Below are 23,454 nucleotides of genomic sequence, written 5' to 3' on the forward strand. Positions count from 1 at the left end.
TAGTCTTTTTTTAAAAAAAATTAAGTTTCTTATCCATAAACTAGGCACATTGAGCAGCACTGAAATAAACAACCCCATTTGACTTCAACTCTTCAGAAGTCTCCAAGGTTGGCAAATCCCACAAGTGCCTGCCCAGCAGTGCTGACACCCTACTTGACAAAAGGGTTAATAGCAAAGCATTTTAGGAAAGGCCTACAGTGCTGACTATATTTGTTTTTAACCAATTTACTTACCAGGCTTTTCTTATTAGCTAAACATCTTGTCACAGATTATTAAAATGAAACAATGGTTGTTGAAACAAATGAAAAAAAGATGCTGTCTGTAATGTCTTGAATTTTACTCTTTGTAGGCCTGCCAATTGTAAGATTCTACAATATTTCCTGTCACCATGGAGAATGAATGGTTTTTTCCGCATAGTACCCAGGGTTGAAAAGTATCCTAAGACAAAACATCATATTTTAATGATGCTTAAAGTACTTTCACGTGTTTACATCATTTGGTTCTACCCAACAATCCAGTGGGAATAATTCCATTCTTGCAATGGAGAAAAACGGAGTTAGTGAGGACTAAGTGACTCAAACCAAGGTTGCACAAAGAGTTGAGCATGCAAGACAGCGGAAAAGTAGCCACATGAACAGCAGTCTGGGAGGAAGAGGACTTGGGTTCTTGTCCTGGCCCAAGTCTAATAAGCTAAGCAACCTTGGGCTAGTCATATCATTTCTCTGGGTCTCAGCTTCCCTATTCAGAAAATGAGAAGTTTATATTAAAAGCCTTTCTAGTTCTAATACTCTGAAATTATAGAATCTATCCCCAGATTTTCTGAGCTCTTTCCAAAGTAGTACATGAAGTTGTTCTCTGGGATCAAATTTCTGTCACCAAAGAACCCAATTCCTTCTTATTTCTCAATTTCCAGATGCTTACTTTGAAAGACAACAAATTGTATGCAAAGGGATTGAGAAGCAGGCAGTATACTAGGCAGTCATGATTCCAAGGTGAAGAGACCTGGTGCCTGCCCTCAAGGAATTTACTGCCTAGGGGAGACACATAACCACCTACAAAGCTATGTCATGGCTGTAGAAATGGAGAGATGACTACAGTGTGCAGAGGAATTAGATAGATGGAAAGATGGATGGATGGATGGATGGATGGATGGATGGATGGATGGATGGATAGAGATAGATAGATTAGATAGATTAGATAGATAGATAGATAGATAGATAGATAGATAGATAGACAGAAATATAGATGGATGTAAGCAGGCTCAGCAAGCTCAGGTTGGTCTTTCTTAGAAAGGGATATTTGTGTTGACTCATTAATGGACAGAAATAATACATTGTGATTGTAGATAATAGCTTGTGCAGAGTCAAGAAGGTAGGGGGTGGCATGATGCATCCAGAGAAATGCCAGTCCTTCTGGAGTGTGGATGGGGCTGTGGAAGCAGAGGTGCACACAGTGAGAGGCAGGGCTGGCAAAGGGAGCCGGATGTAGCCATGAATGGCTACCGTTGTTCCATGTGCTGTCACTTTTTAGTCTTGATTTATTTATTTATGTTGTGCCTTGCTCCTGAAAGGATCTGAGGTTGTGTTAGTCCATTCTGCTTTGCTATAAAGTAACATCTGAGGCTGGGTAATTCAGAAAGAAAAGAGGTTTATTTGTCTCATCATTCTGCAGACTTCACAAGCAAAGTAACAGCATCTGCTTAGCTTCTGGTTGGCAGCCTCAGGAAGCTTACAATCATAGCAAAATGTGAAAAGGAGCCAGTGTGTCTCATGGCAAGAGAAGGAACAAAACAGATGCCAGGATCTTTTCAACAACCAGCTCTTGCATGAACTCAGAGTGAGAACTCACTCCAACACTGGGAATCACATTTCAACATGAGATTTGGAGGGCTCAAAACATCCAAACCATATCAGAGGTGGTTTGTTTAAGTGAGAACAACAATAACAAAGCAACAAAAATTCAGACTATCTTAAAATAATAAGGAAATACATTTGGCTCAGGAAAAAAGAAACCTAGAAACCAGCTAGACTTGAGGATTTATTAACCTGAAGACTATAACTCAGTTTCTCCATAGTTTTTTGATTGACCCTTACTCAGTGTATTTACTTCCCTCTGACATCCAGTGGTTTGTTTTTCAGTTATAGGAAATGTCTTACTTAGAACCCTAAGAATTTCTCCCTCTTGTGTCTCTGGCCTGAGCTTGATCGATTCATGAATGGAGTCCAGGGGCCTAGCAAGTGCTAACTGTCTTAGACCTGGATTCCTGAATCGCTATGCCAGTTTTGGATGAATTAGCTCCAAACCACTTGCATGAACCTCCAGAGCTGAAGATGGAGCCAGGGTTCCTGAAATCAAGGGTGACAGAAGGAGATGCATCATTAAATGAACACTGGGATAGTTTACTTAGGGCAAATACAATAATGGGTATATAAACAGCAATATCCACTGCACTCACAATAAAATAAAAAATAATACAAACGTTCTGATGCAATGTAATAGTCTTATAGTGTTATTTTATAGTCTATATAGCTCTATAGACTATATAATAACACATAGTACTGCTATATTATAAATAATAAGATAAAGCTGAAGAGATAATAAAGGTAAAATGGTGAGAGGAGAACAATGGGAAAGTTACTAGATAGACTCTGAACAGTAAAAGCCCCAACAAATTGATTAAAAATAAAATGGTAGGCTGGGTGCGGTGTCTCATGCCTGCAATCCCAGCACTTTGGGAGGCCGAGGTGGGTGGATCACGACGTCAGGAGATCAAGACCATCCTGGCTAACATGGTGAAACCCCATCTGTACTAAATATACCAAAAAATTAGCCAGGCATGGTGGCGGGCATCTGTGGTCCCAGCTACTCGGGGGGCTGAGGCAGGAGAATGGCATGAACCCGAGAGGCAGAGCTTGCAGTGAGCAGAGATCACGCCACTGGACTCCAGCCTGGATGACAGAGCAAGACTCCATCTCTAAATAAATAAATAAATAAATAAACAAACAAACAAACAGTAATTTTCTTTTGAGCCTCCTGGCAGCCAAAGCAAAGAAAGAAGAATGATCAGTTAAAGGGGCCACATTATACTTTGGAGGAATAAAGATATTTCTGATCCAGAGTCCTCAGATAAATCATTTTTCCCCCAAGTCTTCCTAAAGGGGTCACTGCATGACAATGGAACTGTCAGTAGCATCCCTATGGTGTATGTAACGATGAATTTGAAAACATCTATCAACACTACCACAGATTTAATTTAGTTGCTCTGATATATTTGGTCCAAACCAAGACAATTCTCACATGCTCTGGATTAATCCAAGGATAAAATCTGGGGTGATAAGAGCCATGTCTCTCAAACTGGGGTAAAATTAGAACTACTGGGGACACAACAGGAGGTAAAAATAGTATATATTCCTGGTGGTAGGAAGGAAATCATTTTGGTTTGGCCTTTTTCTTGATAGAAATAGATTTAAAAGATTACTTTTATATTTAAACCAACATAAATATATTACAGAGTAGAATATAAAATGCATAAATGCTATGAAAAAGAGAGCATAAAACCTCAATGAAAGGATATCCCAGTTGTGTGGACAGCCTTGAGCTATATACCCAGTCCCCCAGAGGCGTCATCTCATGGTCTTCTACCTTTCAGGTTTGTTCAGGGGAAAGGTTTCAAGACACTTCCCTCTACGCTTTCTTCATCTGGCCAACTCCTAGTCATCTCTGATAGCTCCTTGTACTCCTTTGATCATGCCACTCTGTACATTTTGTTGTAGTTATTTGTTTAAAATCTTCCTCCCTTAATAGAATGGCAAGAAATTGGCTACCTTGTCCTCCAGTTCCTGGTGCAGTGTCTGTTTTGGTACAAGAGGCCAATAAATTAATAAGTTAATGAACTAAAGACGTCTGATTGTTATGGGCCGAATTGTTTCCCCTCAAAATTAATATGTTGAAGTCCTAACTCCAGCACTTCAGAATGTGACCTTATGTGGAGTAGGGCCTTTAAAAAAGTAATCAAGCTAAAACAAGGTTATACAGGTGGCCTCAATAAAATATGACTGGTTTCCTTATAAGAAGAGGAGATTTGGACACAGAGACATGCAGAGAAGAAAGATCATATGAATACATGACCAAGAAGACAGCCTTGGAATAGACCTTCCCTCACAACCTTCAGAAGGAACCAGCTCTGCCCACACCTTGATCTCAGACTTTCAACCTCCAGAGCTGCAAGACCATACATTTCTGTTGTTTCAGTTGCTCACTCTGTGGTACTTTGTTACACAACCCTAGAAAACTAATACACTGATCTTCAAATCCTTCAGACGGCCCTACCTCCCACGAATATAAATGTGAGCCTCTTTCCTTGCTCTCTTGCTCTCCATGCAATGGAATACATACTTCTCCACAGAAGGAGGAAGGAGGCCCTCAAATCCTATACAATTTTAAGGCATTTTTTCCTTTAATATTATTATCCAGCAGCCTTCTACAATAGGCAGAAAAATCATGAAGATAGTTTGACTGGAGAGATGACAAATAAGTGCCATTTTAGTTTATAAGGAGAATTAAATTTTTGTGAACTAAACATTCTAATTGGTATCTTAAAATTTTTCATTAAAAAACAATCCTGGTTCATTGAGTTTACTTATAAACTTTGGCTGTAGAACAAATGGCTTTAATTTCATTATACACTACCAAATCAACCAAGTCATTGTACACATAAACTTAACCTTCATGTCTTGCAAATATGTGTGTGTGTATTTTTTTCCTGGTGTTTTACTCTAATTTTTATTGTTTAAATTTTTTTCTTTATTGTTTCTCAGTAACTGAGTGTTCCCTAAACCAGACAGAGAAAAAAAAGGAAAGACATTCTCAATCATGGGACTGAGGCTGTTAGATCCCAGAAATTGTTTTCCAAAGAGTAAATCAGAGTACTTTTCCACTTGAATCACAGTACTTTTCCAGGACTAGCTATAGGATGATCTTGGTACAAATTTATTTGTCGTGACAGAATAGAGAAAATTTAGTGCTATTATTTTCCACAAACCCTTTTGAACACTTTTGCAAGAATATCAAAACGCTAGGTGAACATTGTTTCACTTAACATGACCCAGTGTTAATAATTAAACAGGGCCAAGCATTCTGTAAATATTTAAAGCCCTACTAATATACACTTGGCATCATCTATGAAAAATTCGGGTACCTGCCACACATTTGGAATTCAGGTGTGAATTATAAAGTGCTCAACAAATTTAAAATAACAGAAGGCAAGCCACGGTCACTGCAGGCAGGAGCACTAAGGGTAAGGAGAAGGGCTAATTGACGTCCTAACAACAAATGAGGAAGCAGGAAACCCATAAAAACGGGTCACAAGCATATAAAACCCCAGCATTCATTTTTTATAGAAGCACTGAATATTAAGTGTGCCACAGGCCCCAAGACATTAATGTAATACAACCCAACAGAAGGAGACAAAGTCGCTGCAATGCTCCCTGGAAAGGCAAAGGGATCAGGAACCAGGCACTTGGAAGGCCCCCTGATTAGCCAGGCCACTTGGAAAAGTCATTTAATCTCTCAAAGCTGCTCTTTATCTACAAATAAAAATAATAATTCTGTCATTGCCTACTCTACAGGGTCATGGTGGGGATCAAATGTAAAAAAGCTGCTGCATAGAATCACTGACTGGATTTCACACCTTGTTCCCTCCTCTCTCTTTTCTTGGCTTCCAGCACCCCACACACCGTCCTGTTTCCCTCTAATGCATTGGCTATTCCTGCTCATACTGCTATGCAGGTTCACTCTTTGATCCCCAAATTTTGGAGTACCCTAGACTTCAGTCCTTATCCTTTTTCTCTGGTCTATCTGTAGTCTCTCTTTAGGTAATCTCAAGGTCCTATGTATGATTCCTTTTGCTGATCATTCCCTCATTTTTATCTCCAATTTTAATCTTCCTTCTGAATTTCAGACTTACATATGTAACTGTAAACTTGACGTCTTCACCTGATGCCCGATAGGCAGCTCAAACGTTTTATGGCCAAAATAGGCCTATTGATTCTCCACAATCCAACCTCTTATTTTCATCAATCTCATCCTCTCAATTGCTCAAGCCAAAAAAAAATCTAGGAGTTATCTTAGTTCTTCTCTGTCCTTCATCTCCCACATCCTATGCATCAGCAAGGACTGTCTCTGAAACAGATCTCAAATCTATCCATTTCTCTTCACCACTACTACCATTGCCCTTGTCCAAACCACCATCTTTGCTCATCTGAATGTCCACAGATGACTCTCAACTGGTCCTCATTTTCCTATTAGCCTAGGCAAACCTTTTTTTAACATTTATTATAGCCTTTATACAAACTTAATTTAGTGACATTGTATAAATAAACAATAAATATGTAAAAGATAGTGTTTTTAATTTAAAAATCCACCAAACAATTAAACATACATGTGTATGTAAAAAAATTAAAAATCAATAAAGGCCTAGAAGGATACACACAAAATCTATGATACATTTAACTTCTTCAAAAAAAAAATTAGGATAAGGATGAAGGACAAAATGGACTTGACTTTAACACATAACATTCCCTTCTTTTAAAAAGCATAAGAACTTGGAGCAAACATGTCAGTATGTTAAATGTTGATTCTTGGTCAGATATTTTGATACTCTTCTCTGTAAACTTTTTCTGATTTTTTTCAAAATAAAAAAAGTAAACACAGAAAGGAGAAGATAGAAAACATAAAAAGGACAAGGGTAAAAGGAGGATAGAAAAAGTGTAAAAGGATAATATCCCTGAGCTAAAAAAAAAATGCATTAAAACTTTAAATATAAAATGTATAAATATATATTTTATATATATACATATACGTATATATATACACATATATACATATAAATATATATAAATTTATATGTGTATATATACATATAAATACATATAAATTTATACGTGTATATATACATATAAATACATATATAAAATGTATAAAAATATAAAATAAAATAAATATTTAATTTTTAAATAAAAATATAAATATTCTCCACATGTACAGGTGGATAAGTATCTCAATTTTTTGAAAGAGGAACAAAAAGTCTTGCTCTATTACTAACTGAAATCTTTCTATGTGTCTCCGCACTGTATAAAATCTTGAAAGTATAAATCAAATCATAGAATCTATTTAGAGTCTTCCAATGGTGCAACACATTTAGAATCAAATTCAAATTCTTTACCATAATACACAAAGTCCCACCAAATCTGACCTCTAACCATCTCTCCAACTTCCTCTGGCCCCACCATCATCTAGGGGCCAGCCATACCACCTGTCTGTCAATCACAAGTTCTTCCTCACGTGAAGCCCTTCACAGTGGCACCTCATCTACCTGGATTGCACTTCTCCCAGAACTGAACTTGACTGGAAACTTCTTGTCATATGAGTCTTCTCAAATAAGACTGCATCAAGGAGACTTCTCTTGACCAACTGATCTAAAGGAGCCCCCTAACACTCTCAATTATATCACCCCATTATAATTCTCTTCATAACACTGACCACCATCTGATATTTTACCGTGTGTTTATTTATTGGTATTTCTTCATGCATCTTCTTCATTCCCCATCCTTCTCCCAGAACATAAACTCTGTGATTGCAGAGGCTATGTTATATCCTCAGGACCAAGAACTATCATGATCCTCTATAAAGGGTATATTTGTCTCTAGTGCAGCATAACAAATTACCATAATCTTAGTGGCTCCAAACAGCAACCATTTATTAGTCCTGGTCCTTTAGGTCAGAAGTCCATTCACAGCTTGGCTAGGGTCTATGATCTGATGAGAGCACTGAAGGCTGAAATCAAGGTGTTGACTAGGCTAAGTTCTTATCTGGCGGCTCTGGAAAAGAATCTGCTTCCAAGCTCATTCAGAGTATTCGCAAAATCCAGCTTCATTATACTATAAAACTAAGATCTCCATTTCCTTACTGACTGTCAGCCAAGGGTTCCTAGAGGCCACCCACACTCCATATCATCTGGGCCCCTCCATCTTCAGGCTGGCAATTGTGTGGAAAAACCTTCTTATGCTTTCCAATCTGACTTCCTCTTCTATTAACAGCTGGAAAACTCTGTTTTCAAGGACTCTTATGACTCAACAGTGCCCACTTGGATAACTTCCCTATTTTAATGTCAATTGTGCCATATAAAAAAATCCAATCACAAGAGCAAAGTCCACTGTATTAGTCAGGGTTCTCTAGAGGGACAGAACTAATAGGATAGATGTATTTATTTTATATTATTTTATTTTATTTTACTTTATTTTGAGATGGAGTCTCACTTCTTTGCCCAAGCTGAGTGTAATGGTGCGATCTCGGCTCACTGAAACCTCCGCCTCCCGGGTTCAAGCAATTCTCCTGCCCCAGCCTCCCAAGTAGCTGGGATTGCAGGCATGTGCCAGAATACAGAGCTAATTTTTGGATTTTTAGTAGAGACGGTGTTTCACCATGTTGGCCAGGCTGGTCTCGAACTCTTGACCTCAAGTGATCTGCCTGCCTCGGTTTCCCAAAGTACTGGGATTACAGGCATGAGCCACCACACCTGATAGGATAGATGTATTTAAAAAGGAGAGTTTATTCAGGAGTATTAACTTACACAGTCACAAGGTCCCACAATAGGCCATCTTCAAGCTGAGGAGCAAAAAAAGTCAGTCCGAGTCCCAAAGCTGAAGAACTTGGGACTCTGATGTTCGAGGGCAGGAAACATCCAGCACAGGAGAAAGAGGTAGGCAGGGAGGCTAAGCCAGTCTGGTCTCTCATGTTCTTCTGCTTGCTTTTATTCTGATCATACTGGCAGCTGATTAGATGGTGCCCACACAGATTGAGAGTGGGTCTGCCTTTCCCAGTCCACTGACTCAAATGTTAATCTCCTTGGGCAACACCCTCACAGACACACCCAGGATCAATACTTTGCATTCTTCAATCCAATCAAGTTGACACTCAGTATTAACCATTACAATCCACCATATTCATTGTCCTGGGGATTATGAAAAATATGTGCAACAGTAAGCAGGAAATCTTAGGGCTTGTTTTAGAATGGCCTTTATCTATCTGCCTAAAAGAGAAGGTATTTTAGGCCTGGCGCAGTGGCTCACACCTGTAATCCCAGCACTTTGGGAGGCTGAGGTGGGTGGATCACCTGAGGCCAGGAGTTCGTGACCAGCCTGGCCAACATGGTGAAACCCCGCCTCTGCTAAAAAAAATACAAAAATTAGCCAGGCGTGGTAGCACGCACCTGTAATCCCAGCTACTCAGGAGGCTGAGGCAGGAGAATTGCTTGAACCCGGGAGGCGGAGGTTGCAGTGAGCCGAGATGGCGCCACTGCACTCCAGCCTGGGTGACAGAGAGACTGTCTTAAAAAAAAAAAAAAAGAAGAAAAAGAGAGAGAGAGGGTATTTTATAAACATTGGGGAATGAAAAAAGAATGAGTAACAAAAGTAGTTGTCTAAAATCACACATAATCTCACAAATGTTGGCATTAAAGTAATTTAATTCATAAAGAAGTCCTGTGACATCATGAAAAGCTTAAAGTAGGTCTGATTTGCCACGGTTAAGAAGAAAGTCCACAGAAGCAAGAATAGTTGGGAGTGAGGGGGTAGCTCAGAAATATAAACCCTGTTAGCTAATGCAGGCGGTTTAAAATAACAACAACACAGACTAATTGGTAAGGTTTGGTTTTCATTTGACTCAGCTACTTACGAGCTCTGACGTTGAGCAATTTATTTATATATCTAGTTCAGATTTCTTACTTTTTTTTTTTTTTTTTTTTTTTTTTTTTTTTTTTTGAGACGGAGTCTCGCTCAGTCACCCAGGCTGGAGTGCAGTGGCGCGATCTCCACTCACTACAAGCTCCGCCTCCCTGGTTCACACCATTCTCCCGCCTCAGCCTCCCGAGTAGCTGGGACTACAGGCGCCCGCCACTACGCCTGGCTAATTTTTTGTATTTTTAGTAGAGACGGGGTTTCATCGTGTTAGCCAGGATGGTCTCGATCTCCTGACCTCGTGATCCGGCCGACTCGGCTTCCCAAAGTGCTGGGATTACAGGTGTGAGCCACCACGCCCGGCCCGGATTTCTTCCTTCTTAAATGGGCAACCACTCCACAGGTGGTTGTGTGATTTAAATTATTGGATGCATGTTCATTATCTACTACATTATCCTGAGCATCGTAACTACTTGAAAATTGTCATCCATCACTCTGCAAAAATCAGTTATTTTGAATGACAATTCCCAGGTTTGCTTCACCCAGGCAGTCTTTCAGTGGATTTTTGCAGGGTAAGAGTGAAGAGGGTTGTGGTATATTCTAATGTCAGAAAATTAGTCAGAAATATATATTTCTGAATTGAAACTTATTAAATTAAATAATTCTTGGTGTATTACTTAAGAGCTATATTTCTTTCATTCTAAAAGAAAATAGCCTTATTGGGTTCCACAGAAAATACATATATTCTTAGAATTTGAATTGCCTGCTTTACTGACCATGAATATGGTGGATTCTGCTCTTGTGATTAGATTTTTTTATATGGCACAGTTGACCTTAAAATATGGAAATTATCCAAGTGGGTCCTGTTGAGTCACATGAGTCCTCTGAAAATAGAGTTTTCCAGCTGGTAATAGAAGAGAAATATATATTTCTGACTAATTTTCCAACATTGGAACATACCACTGACCCTTTTCACTCTTACCCCACAAAAATCCACTAAAAGACTTTGCCTGGATGAAGCAAATCTGAGAATTGTCATTTGAAATAGCTGATATATATATATGTTTTTATATATATATAATATATATGTAATAATTATATATTTATAATATATATAATTAATATCTATAATCATATAATATGTAATATATGATTATAGATATTAATTATATAATATATGGTCTATATATATGTATATATATAATATCAATATTCTTCTTGCAAATGACCTGGACAACTTTCTGAACCTCAATTTCTAGGAAGTTGCCATACTGAAGACTAACAAATTCAGTGTAGTCAGCTTTCCTTTCACTGCTGGAAAGAAATTCTTATTTATTTAGCTAAGTATCATGCAAAGAAATTGAAGAAAGTTTAATGAACATATTTTATCAAAAATACCTATCTTTAAATACTGCAATCTCAGCACAGCAAAGAGCTCCTAACCAAAGAGGCAACAGTGCAGTGGCAGTAAATCCCAGCTCTGCCACTTAATAGCTCTTTGGCACTGGACAAGTTAACATAATTTCTCTGTGCTTCAATGTTCTCATCTGCAAAATGGAAACAGTAGTTAATCATACGGCTGATGTAAACACCAAATAATTCAGTATAAATAAAATATTTAGAACATTGTCTGGCATAGAGTAAATGCCATAAATATTTACTGACTAAAATTAGGACTTTAAGGAACATAGAACCTGGCTGAGGGAACAAGGTACCTGCATCTCATGCTCATTCAGTGAACACTCCTAATTCATAGATGGCACTATTTAAGTTGCTGTTTTCTCCACCACCACCACCACCCCATCTTTTTTTTTCAGATAAGCTGCTGTATCAATTCAGATTTTCTGAGAGGTAGGCACCAAAAAAGGATTAGATAAACAAGAGATTTGATGGGGAAAACACATATGAAAGATAAAGAAAAAGGGAGCAGGAGTGATAAGGAAGAGCTTTCAGATCATAACACAGATTGGATACTTATGCAAGGAGAGGGAAAAAGAAGGATTGGCCAGGAAAAGCTCAGACTACAGTGAAGTTCTAAGAAAATCTCAGCCAAACCAATAAGGAGTCAACAAGCAAACACAACACTGCCTGTTAGTGGAATCCCACATTGGGTAGAGAAGGAATGGACCCAGTGCCCCTGCCATACCCAGATGTTGGCTAGAAGAGTCTAGATGACGCACAGCATTGGCAGTTTCAAATGTGAAAGTCTAACAGCTGCCATCAGCTGTGCTTCCCACAAAAGGTCCTCTTAAAAGGGAGTGGCACACTTCTATGGTTGCTACAGCCCCTGTGATTGCATTTATGCAGGTGAAATGCACACATAACATGATGTCCACTGACCTTTTTTGTTAGGCCATCATTTAAACACCATTTCTGGGAGGTGGGCACCTGGCAGGTATCACTGAACACCCTAATGTCTTTGGGGTATCAGCCAGGAGGAAGCAGCTGAGGCTACTGATGTCTCTCTGATGGGATCTACCTATGGGGAAGACTGATGCATTACTGGTTAAATGTATCTATGGACTGATGACTTGAACGTTTCCCAAGTTTGGCATTTGCTGATCATGGAGTCCAGTACTGAGCAGCCTTCTTTTACATGAAGGCCAATACAGGAATAATATGTATGGATACATACATGTACACATAGGGGTGTATGTGTGTGTGTATTACTTAGAGGCTATATTTCTTTCATTCAAAAAGAAAATAGACTTACTGGGTTTCATAGGAAATATATACATCCTTGGAACTTAAATTGCCTGCTTTATTGAATAGAAGAATGCCATTAAGAAAGTTGGCACTGCTTTTAAGCCACCAAAATGATTACATCTAGAATTATTTGAAAAACATCAAGAATAAGGCAACTTTCTAAGTTTCTCATCCTGAAATTAGATCACAGGCCACATTTCCAAGCTCAACAGCCCCAGCTGGCTCTCTGGCCTGTGTGTGGACCACATCTCCATAGTATACCTGGTGCTATGAGGAGACCAGGGGCACAGAACAAAAAGACTAAAGGGGCACAGAACAAAAAGACTAAGTGCCATGGCTTGGGAGGACACTGCCTAGTGCACTAAGCTGACAAGGACAAAAGTGCTATAGAGGTGTGTGAAGGCACTAGGCAAATTCAGAGGAGTGAGCCTCAACTCATCGCTATGGGAAGAATAGTGAATAGCTGGGAACTCCAGGTAGGAAGCTGTGCCTTAACGGTGCTGCTGCACACACCTGACATCCAGCTTTTTCCTCATCCTATTCCACATCTTTGCTTCTAGTTTAACCTTGACTCTCCAAGCGCAGATGAGCTTAGTGTGACCCTTGCCACCCCAGTCCCTATCATTTATTTATTCACCAATTTCTTAATCAAGGACATATTGAATACAAAGTGCATTTAGACTACAGTTTGTACTGATCCAAGGTCCCATACACAATATATATCTATATTGTTATATTAATTTGCAGTATTAACTCAAATCACTTAGGGAATAAATAAAATTCCAGCAGTTATAAATTAGCCAGTTTCTCATCTATATTTTGCACAGATGGCATGAAAATTTGAAGGATTGTATTAGTCCATTTTCACACTGCTGATAAATACATACTCAAGACTGGGCAATTTGGGGGAGGCCTCACAATCATGGCAGAAGTTGAGGAGGACCACGTCACATCTTATATGGATGGCGGCAGGCAAAGAGAGAGCTTGTGCAGGGAGACTCCTGTTTTTAAAACCATCAGATCTCATGAGATCCATTCACTGTAATGAGAACAGCACGGGAAAGACCCGGCCCAATGATTCAATTATCTCCCACTGGGTCCCTCGCACAACATGTGGGAATTATGGAAGCTACTAGATGAGATTTGGGTGAGGACACAGATCCTAACTATATCAACGATTATGAGGTTTGCTGCCAGAATATCAGCACTTACTATGTGTGACCTGAACAAATTTCTGAAACTCATTTTCCTTGCCATAATCTGGAAAATAGAGATAACAATACTTATCTTGCAAAGTACGCATTGCATTTCATATGAAAAGAGCAAAGTACAGTGATCGGAATAACATAAAATGAAAGGTAGAAAATAAACTAAGATGTGTAAAAAGGAAATTTAGATTTTTGAAAATAATTTAGAAGTGGGACAAAAGCTCCTAAACAAGAAAAAAATCAGGAATCCCAAAGAAAAAGTATAATAGATTTGAATACATAAAATAACCTCTATGTGATAAAATACAGCATAAACAAACACAACTGGGCATATAATAGGCCAAGAAAATATAGTTGCCATGAATATAATGAAGATTAATAGCGATTTTTCAAAAGTTTCTGCAAATTAATAAGAAAAATACAACCCCAGAGAAAAATGACGAAATATTATATATCAGCAATTCACAGAATTATAAATAGCCAATAAAGACCGGAAAACATTCTCAGCGTAGCTGCTTCTTAAGTAACACAAATTAAAACAAATAAGTGATTCTATTGTTTTTACTCACCATATGAACACAACAATGTAAATATTTATAACAACCCTTATAGGTAAATATATGGGCAAATGGATGCTTTCATATACTTCTTAAGAGAACATTAAGTCAAGGTGCCTGCTGGTGTAGTAAGCTTCGCTATTATGATGCTTGGTTACAAAAAATGGGGGAAAGATAATTTGAACCAATTTAAGGTAAAAAGAAGAAAATTATTACTGTTTACTACTATCATCATAAAGAGATTGAGATATTTCCTGAATCTTAACATTGCTCATGTAGTTTGACTGCAGGAGCACTGAGAACCAGGCACTGAAATTCCATTTGGACTTATCTTGGGGGATAAGTCCATTATCTCTGGGTATGGCTTCATACTTCTCTATCTTGGTGCCAGCTAACTTTGTCCTTTTGGTGAAAAACAGCAACCAACAAATTCTGAGTTTTAAGTCCTTAATAGCTTCAACCATCAGAAAATTATTGATTCAAGTCACGTTTCCCATGCCCAAAAATTCCAAGAAAGTCAGTCTCTGGCCCTGACTAGATCCAATGAACATTCCTGGACCAATAATTGATGACCTCAGAGATGAGGTTCTATGATTAGCCCAGCTTGATTCTGGAACCCCTCCTGACGCAATCGTTGCATCAGAAGATGAGTTCACATTAACTTGGCTGCTCTCAGCAGAAGGATGAGGGAAGTCATAATTCCCAGAGGAAGGGACTGTTATTCCCAGAAGAAAAATATGCTAGCCAGATACAAAAGAGCTTAAAATGTACAGGCACTCAGTATCCTTTTTAATAAATTAGATAATTAAAAGATAAATTGGTATAATCAATTAATTGGAAGAGGAATTTAGCAATATCTATCAAGACTTTATATAATCTTATGTCCACTAATTCCACTTTTGGTCCTGTATCATAAAACTAACATACATACACAAAAAGTATTAATTTATTAACTTGTTCATCAAATATTTAGTGCATAGTGTGTGCTTACTATTCAAACAGCTGGAATAATAGTAATAAAAAAGATACAATTTTTCTATATTTACATTTGAGTGGAGAACAGAAATTACAAATAAGTGACTGGCACATAACAAACTTTTGTTATTAAGCATTCTGTCCAATTTCAATGTCTAGATGTCATAAACTTACAATATAAATGTATCTTTTGTTTATGATCAGGAGTTTTCAATATTTCAAATCTCCATCTATGATATGTACACTGGCAATTGCAAATGGTGTCATGTTATGTCTAATTTTTACAGAATTGTACACTTTACAAAAAGTTTTCAGTTTTCACATCTACTATCTCATTTCTCTCATGCATCAACACTCTAAATTAGATAAAGGCAGTATTTTTATTGGTTTATCATTGAATCACTTCTCCAGAGCCAAGCAAAATGCAAGGTAAGCACCAAATAAGAATTTGTTAAGGAATCAAAATTAAGAGGCATGGCTAAAACACAGAGGTGCTTAGGTAACATAGCAAGTTATATCTTTGCAGCTGCCATTCCTTCTAGGTTTAAGGACCTTGAAATTGGTTTGGTTTTTAAAAGAAATAATTAAGTATTTTGTTCATGGTATATTCACAAAACAAGAATTGCTCTTGTAAAACTTGGAACAAATAGCAACTGGAATTCAACGTATGGAGCATAGAAAGAAGTTTTAGTAACACCCAGATTTGAGCCTCAGGAGAAATCTAAGACTCATGTTTTAATTTTAATCACATATGTGTGACCTGGACAAGTTATTCTGCCTCTACAAAATGAAGTGATTGTTTCAATTGAATAATTTCTTCTGGCTACAAAATGTGATGATATGTCTACTTTTTCAGCCATGCCTGTTCCGTAACTGTGGACCTCAATGGTTGTGTTTTATTTGACTCTGAAGACAAGGAAATGCACTGTAAAACAAAGCCATTTCAGGCAGCTATGTGTGCAAATGAGTGTTTTAGGCTCCACAAATGAGGTTGCAAACCTAATTATGACAAAGAACAAGCATTAGTTCTGTTACTTAGTTAAATGAGTCAACAGAAGAGAGTTTAAGCCCATTCTCTTTCTTAGAGAAGTCTCATCAAATGCCATGACTTTGCAGATACCTAGGTAAATGCATTGAATGGGAACTACTGAAAAAGAAAGTCTGCTCTTAGGCAATCACTTTGGGCTGAAAATCTAATGACAGAAGTAGTCCTTAGACAGGGTATAACATGATTAGTTATATCCTTCTTAACTACAAAGAATAACAAGCACACATAGTCCCTCACCTAATTTTCATGGCAGGTTCCTGTGGTGGGATATAAATGGGTTTTGGAATGCCATGAACTCAGGTTGAAAATTCTAGCCTTTGCCCTGAATGACATTGGCTAAGCTATAAAACTCCCTTAATCTCAAATTTCTAATCTACAAAATTAGGATAATAATATTTACATTCTGAGATTTAAGTCACAAATGTATTTAAGCACCTGGTTGAGTCCTGTGACACCAAATAGATGATGAATAAACATTGACATATCACAGTTTGTTCAACCATTCATCTATTAAAAGACATCTGGGTTGTTTCCAGTTCTGCCTATTATAAATAAAACTTCTTTGAATATTTTTGTACAAGTTTCTGTAAAAATAAGCTTTCATTTCCCTGAATAAATCCCTCAAAGTGGAATTGCTGAATGGTATGATAGCTGCATATTTAGTTTATAAAGAAATTGCCAACCTCTTTTCAAGAGTGACTGTGCCACTTTACATACCACCAGCAACACAAATGAGATCCACTCTCTCCACATTCTCAACAGTATTTGGTATTGTCATAATTTTTATTTGTGCCATTCTGATAGGTATGTAGTGATAACTCATCATGGCTTCAATTTTTATTTTGCTATTTGCTAATCAGGTTGTTTGTTTTGAGAGTTCTTTATGTATTTTATATGCTACCCCTTTGTCAGGCAAGTGGTTTCCAAATATTGGGTCTCCAGCTTGTATCTTGTCTTTTCATTCCCTTAGCAGTGTCATTCTGAAGGCAAAAGTTTTTAATTTTGGTGAAGTCCAATTTATTCATTTTCTTCTTTTATGAATCTTACTAATAATGTTATATCTAAGAACCCTTCACGCAAGACTAGGTCACAGAGCTTCTCTCCTATGTTCTCTTCTAAAAGATTATAGTTTTATGTTTTATGTTTAAATACATAATTCATTTTACATTTTTGTATAACATGTGAAGTTTAGGTTGAGGTTCATTTTTATTGCCTATAAATTACAATTGCTTTAGCACCATTTGTTGAAAAAGCTATAATTCCTCCTATGAATTGCTTTTCCATCTTTGTCAAAAATTGCCAAGACCATACACTGGGGAAAGGACAATCTCTTCAATAAATGGTGCGAGGGAAATTAAATATCCATATGCAGAAGAATGAAACTAGACCCCCATTTTGAACTAAATGTAAGACCCAATATAATAAAACTATTAAAATAAAACAGGGAAATGCTTCAGAAAATTGGTCTGGGAAGATATTTTATGAATAAAACCTGAAAAGCACAGGCAACAAAAACAAAAATAGACAGATGGGATGAAATCAAACTAAAAACCTGCCCACCAAAGGAAATAATCAGCAGAGTGAAAAGACAATCTACAGAATGAGATAAAATATTTGCAAACTACTTATCCTACAAGGGATTAATATTCAGAATATACAAGGAACTCAAACATCTCAACTACAAAAAAAATTTAATTAAAAAATTTAAAAATAATAAAAATCATTTGGGCATATTTATGTAGTCCCTTTGTTTTCATTCTCTATTCTGTCCTTTTGATTTATATGTCTATCCTTCTGCCAATAACATGCAGTCTTGGTTACTATAGCTACATAAGTCTTGAACTTGGGCAGAGTGACTCCTCACACTACATTCTTTTTCACAATTGTTCTAGCTATTCTAGTTTCCTTGCCTTTCCATACTACTGTTAGAATAATCTTGTCTGCATGCATAAAAAATATAGCTGGAATTTTGATGAGAATCTTATTAAATCTGTTTATCAGTCTGGGGAGAATTGACATTTTTATTATGTTGAGTCTTCCAATCCATAAACATAGTACACCTCTTCATTTATTTAGAAATTCTTTGATTTCTTTCATCAGTATTTTGTAGTTTTCAGCTTGCAATTCCTGTACATATTTTTTATATTTACACCTCAGTACTTAATTTTTGGAGGAATTGTAAATGGTATCATACTTTTAATTTTGATGTCTGTGTTTTCATTGCTGGCATATAGAAATGCAATTAATTTTTGCATGTTTATCTGGTATCCAGTGATCTTTCTGAACTTATGAGTTCTGGGAGAGTTATTAAAATACATTCTTTCAGATTTTCTATGTAGACAACCATGTCTTCTACAAATAGTTAAAGTAGTATTTCTTCTTTTTGATGTGTGTGTCTTTCTTTTCTTGCCTTAATTGCGACAACTAGAAAGAACTGCAGCATTACATAGAATAAGAATTATGAAAGCTGACATCATGTCTTTTTCTCAATCTAAGGGGAAAGCATACAGTAATTCATCACTAAGTATAATGCTTCTCAATTTAAGGGGAAAGCATTCAGTAATTCATCACTAAGTATAATGCTAAGCTGTAGATATTTTACATTCTTTTACTCAAGCTGAGAAAGTTATCCTGTACTTCTATTTTTTATGATAGCTTTATAATAAATACATGCTGAATTCTGTCAAATGTTTTTTGTTTTATTTTGTTTTCTTTGCATCAACTAACATGATTGTGTGTTTTTTTCTTTCTTTCCTCTGGCAATATGGTGGGTTACACTGGCTGGTTTTTCAATATTGAACCAGACTTGCATCCTTGGAATAAATCTATTTTGGTCATGATGTATAATTATTTTATTTTTATATATTATTGAATTATATTTGTTAATGTTTTATAAAATATTTTTGTGTTTATATTCATGAGGGATATTTACCTATAGTTTTATTTATTCTGTACTTCTTTTGAGTTTTCATTTCAAAATACAATTAGCCTCATAAGTTTAATTAGGAAGTAGTTCTAGTTTGTTTTCTAGAGAGACTAGACTGCACTGAATTGGTATTAGTTCTTCTTCAAATATTTGGTAGAATTCTCCGGTAAAATCATCTGGGACTGGATACTTCTTTTTTGGGAAATGTATTAGTCTATTCTCACACTGCTATAAAGAAGTACCTGAGACTGGTAATTCATGAAGAAAAGAGGTTTAATTGACTCACAATTCCATAGGCTGTACAGGACGCATGGCTTGAAGACCTAAGGAAACTTACAAGTATGGTGGAAGGCAAGGGGGAGAAATACATCCTCACATGTAGGAGCAGGAGGAAGAGAGAGCGAGAGAAGGGGGAAGTGTTACACATTTTCAAACAACCAGATCTCATGAGAACTCACTATCATGAGAACAGCAAGGGGGAAATCCTCCCCTCCCCATGATCTAATAGACTCCCACCCGGTTCCTCCCCCAACATCAGGGATTACAATTCAATGAGATTTGGGTGGGGATCAAAGAGTTTTAAAGTTACAAATTCAATTTTTATGAGTTGTTGGGCTATAAAAATTATCTATTTCTTATTGTGTTGAGAGTTTGCTTTTTGAGGAATTGGTTCATTTTATTTGTTATCAAATGTTTGTATGTGGAGTTGTTCGAATATTCACTTATTATCTAATGTCTTTGGGGTTTGTGGTGATATCAGTTGTTTCATTTTTTTATATTGGTAAATTGCATCTTCTCTTTCTTTTCCTTGTCACTCTTGCTAGAAATTTCCAAGAACCAACTGTTTCTTTTTCTCTTTTTCTATTTTTAATTTTAATTTCTACTCTTATCTTTATTATTTCCTTTCTTTTGCCTGCTTTATTTATTCTTCTTTTAGTTTCTTGAGGTGGAAGCTAAGACTGTTAATTTGAAATGTGTCCTGTGTTCCAATGTAAGCATTTAGTGCTATAAATTTTTCTCTCAGTACTGCTTTAGCTGCATCCCACAAATTCTGACATGTATTATTCCCATTTTCATTCAGTTCAATGTATTTTTTTATTTCCCTTGAGAGTTCTTCTTTGACTCAAAGGTTATTTAGAAGTAAATTGTCTAGTTTTTAAGTGATTGGAGGTTTTACTGTTATTTTTTTAAATAATTTCTAGTTTGATTTCACTATAGTCAGAGAACATGCTCTGGATGATTTTAATTGTTATAAGTTTGTTGTTGTTCTTTTTATGACTCAGAATATGATTTAACTTGGCATATGTTCCATAGGTGCTTGAAAAAAATTTGTATTCTGTTGTCGATTGAGTGTTCTGTAACTACTGATTATATCCTGTTGTCGATTGAGTGTTCTGTAACTACTGATTATATCCTGTTGTCGATTGAGTGTTCTGTAACTACTGATTATATCCTGTTGGTTCCAGTAGTCTTGTGATATGAATATTAGATCTTTTGATATAGTCACATAAGTCCTGAGTATCTGTTCAGTTTTTAAGTTTATTTTCTATTGTTCAGATTGGATAATTTCTATTATTCTTTCTTTCAGTTTACTGATTCTTTTCTGTTCCTTCCATTCAGCTGTTGAGTCCATCCACTGAATTTTTTTATTTGTTATTGCATTTTCTGTTCTAAAATCTGAGTTTATTTACAGCTTCTACTTCTTTGCTGAAACTACTTTTTTTCATTTGTTTCAAGCATGTTATAATTGCTTATTGAAGCATCTTTATAATAGCTGCTTTAACTTTCTTTTTCAGATAAATGGGACAGGAAAGATAAACAGTACACTGAAAGTGAGAACAATGAAAATTATGCAATCTTAACATACTGAAAAAAAGAGAGACTTGGGGACCTTTATGACCAAAATAAAAGCTCTAACATTCATGTCATTGGAATATGGGAGGGAGAAAAAAGGGAAAGCTGAAAAAATAATGGTTGAAAACTCCTCAAATCTTAACATCTCTGTCATCTCAGTGTTGGCATTCGTTGTTATTATTCATTCAAGAGAGATCGTCCTGGTTCTTGGTTTGATGAATCATTTTTGACTGGAACCTGGACATTTTGGGTATTTTGTTAACAAACTCCAGATTTTATTTTAACTTTATACTTTTGTTAGCTATCTATGATATCACTCTGGCAACAGCAGAAGGGGATATTGACTCATTACTTCCAGGTAGAGACAGAAGTCCAGGTTCCTCACTTGGCCCCTGTTGATACCTGAGAACAGGGGGCTCCATGTCACTACTGAGAGGAAGTGGGGGTCTCAGCTCCCCACTAGTCCTCCCCTGATACCACCCTGGATAAAAGTGCAAATGACTCATTACTGCTCCCCACATGTCCTCCAATGTCACTACAGGGATTGTATGGCCTCATTACCACTGAACACTAGCAAAAGTCCAGACTCTCCATTAGGTATCTTCTGACATCGGCTCAGTAGTGTGAAGGAGTAGAACCTAATTACTGCAGGGTGCAGGTGGAAGTCCAGGTTTACATGTGGTCTCCACTGACATTGTGAGTGGGGGTCTTCATTATTTCTCGGCAAGAATGAAAGTACTAGTTTTCTACTCGGCCTCCTCTAACACCATCCAGCACCATCTAACACCATCCAGGTATGTTTAGGGTGTTGGGGGGAAACACTTTGTTACAGCCTAGCAAGGGTGGAGCTCTAGGCTACCCACTTGGTCTTTGCTGGCATAGCTAATAGCCAGGCCACATTTTTTTTTTCTGTAGTATTTGGCTGGAATAGAATGGTTATTTTCTAAAGCTTCTGTGCTGCTAGACTGCCCTTTTCCTGTTTTGTTTGTTTGTTTGTTTGTTTGACTACAGAGAGCAGGCTTTTGTTGGGGCTTTGTTTGCTGTTTGAACATGTTAGCATTTACAGAGTTTTAGTTTCTCCACCTCCAATTCTGGGATATACAAGGCAAAAAGGAAACCAAAGGGCCTTACTGTCCCTTGGGTTCCAAGATGCCTAGACAGTTATCCTTCTTTTCTTTACCTTTTGGACTTCTAGATTTTTGTTTTGTATATAATATTCAGGGTTATTCATTGTCCTTAGTGGGAGGAAGAGAGGCAAATAATCTACTCTATCTTCAAGGAGGCAGAGGTTCTAAACATTTATTCTTAATAACATCTTATTACAAAAACACATTTAAATGGCATTGAATGAAATGTTAAAGTAGAATAAAGACTTCCTATAATGTTTAGTAATCTTATTATTGTTATTCCTTACAAGATTAAGATTTGTAGGTGAGTATTGGCCACATTCTTAGCAAAGGCATGTGTATGTATACTCACCTATTTAATTTAAAGGTATTTGTGGTAGGCAGATTGATAACTACGAATATGTGGTTTGATGCTGCTAAGTAAACCAGCCTTCCTCAAATAAATTCTCTCTCCGGCTAGTGTATAGCATTACCAGGCTTAAGCTTTATCCCTTTAACGGGTGTCTATAATACCTGCTGAAATATAATATCCATGGAAAATATATGGTACTACTCTAGAGCCCAATTGTGCTGCATGCTTCCAACCCTCACCAATAGAAAGGAATTAGATACTTAACAGAACCAAACAAATATGAGGACAGCTCCCCAGAACTCCCAAGTATATTCTTTTAGACACAGACACACAGTCATGTACTCACGTACATACCTCTCTGCAACACATAAGTACCTATGTATCTTAAACAACCAAATGGACAAAGAAGATCCAATTTAATCAGCACTTTAGATTATAACTAATATTTATTGACAACTGTTTTGTGTGTTGAATAGGTTACAAGTTGGGTGTAACATGTCTTCCCACTCACTTGAAGAGAGAGAATCTGATTTTCTCTTGTGTCTTTCAGTCATTCGGGAGCTAAGCTCAAAAAGTATTTATTAAGCACTTAGTGTGTAACAGACACCATGTTACTAGGGATAAGCATGTATAAGTCACTTCTTTATACTTTCTCTTATTTGATGACTCTTATACCAAAAATTTGTTTCTGTGAAATTGGCTTTCTTAATCATAAATTTGTAACATGTTTTAGAAACTGCTTTCCCATACATCCACCCATTAATTCTTAAAATAAGGTAGAAAGCTCTATTATTTCTTATATTTAACAAATTAGGGCAGTGAGGTCAAGAAATTTCAGTGTCCTTCCCACCACCACACAACTAGAACCGCAGTGATGTCGTAAATAGTGATCTTCTGGCCCTCCAAGCCCAGAACACTTTCATATCACACCTAGATGCTGCTCACTTTCTGAGAGCTGTTTCCCCCA

The 23,454-nt window shown here is 36.9% G+C and overlaps 1 long non-coding RNA gene across 1 annotated transcript in view; it reads right to left on the minus strand.

Annotated features, from left to right (window-relative positions):
* Positions 1–2,024: 2,024 nt before the first annotated feature.
* LOC104005995 (uncharacterized) overlaps positions 2,025–23,454 on the minus strand; it is a 38,088-nt gene continuing 16,658 nt past the window's right edge. Inside the window, exons 7-9 of the long non-coding RNA XR_001716778.3 lie at positions 11,133–11,281; positions 3,643–3,851; positions 2,025–2,345 (exon numbers count right to left, since the gene is read on the minus strand). This is a non-coding gene — a long non-coding RNA (uncharacterized LOC104005995). The remainder of the gene's footprint in view (positions 2,346–3,642; positions 3,852–11,132; positions 11,282–23,454) is intronic.

This window comes from Pan troglodytes, chromosome 3 (assembly GCF_028858775.2).
Source record: "Pan troglodytes isolate AG18354 chromosome 3, NHGRI_mPanTro3-v2.0_pri, whole genome shotgun sequence".
In the NCBI taxonomy this organism is placed as follows: Eukaryota; Metazoa; Chordata; class Mammalia; order Primates; family Hominidae; genus Pan; species Pan troglodytes.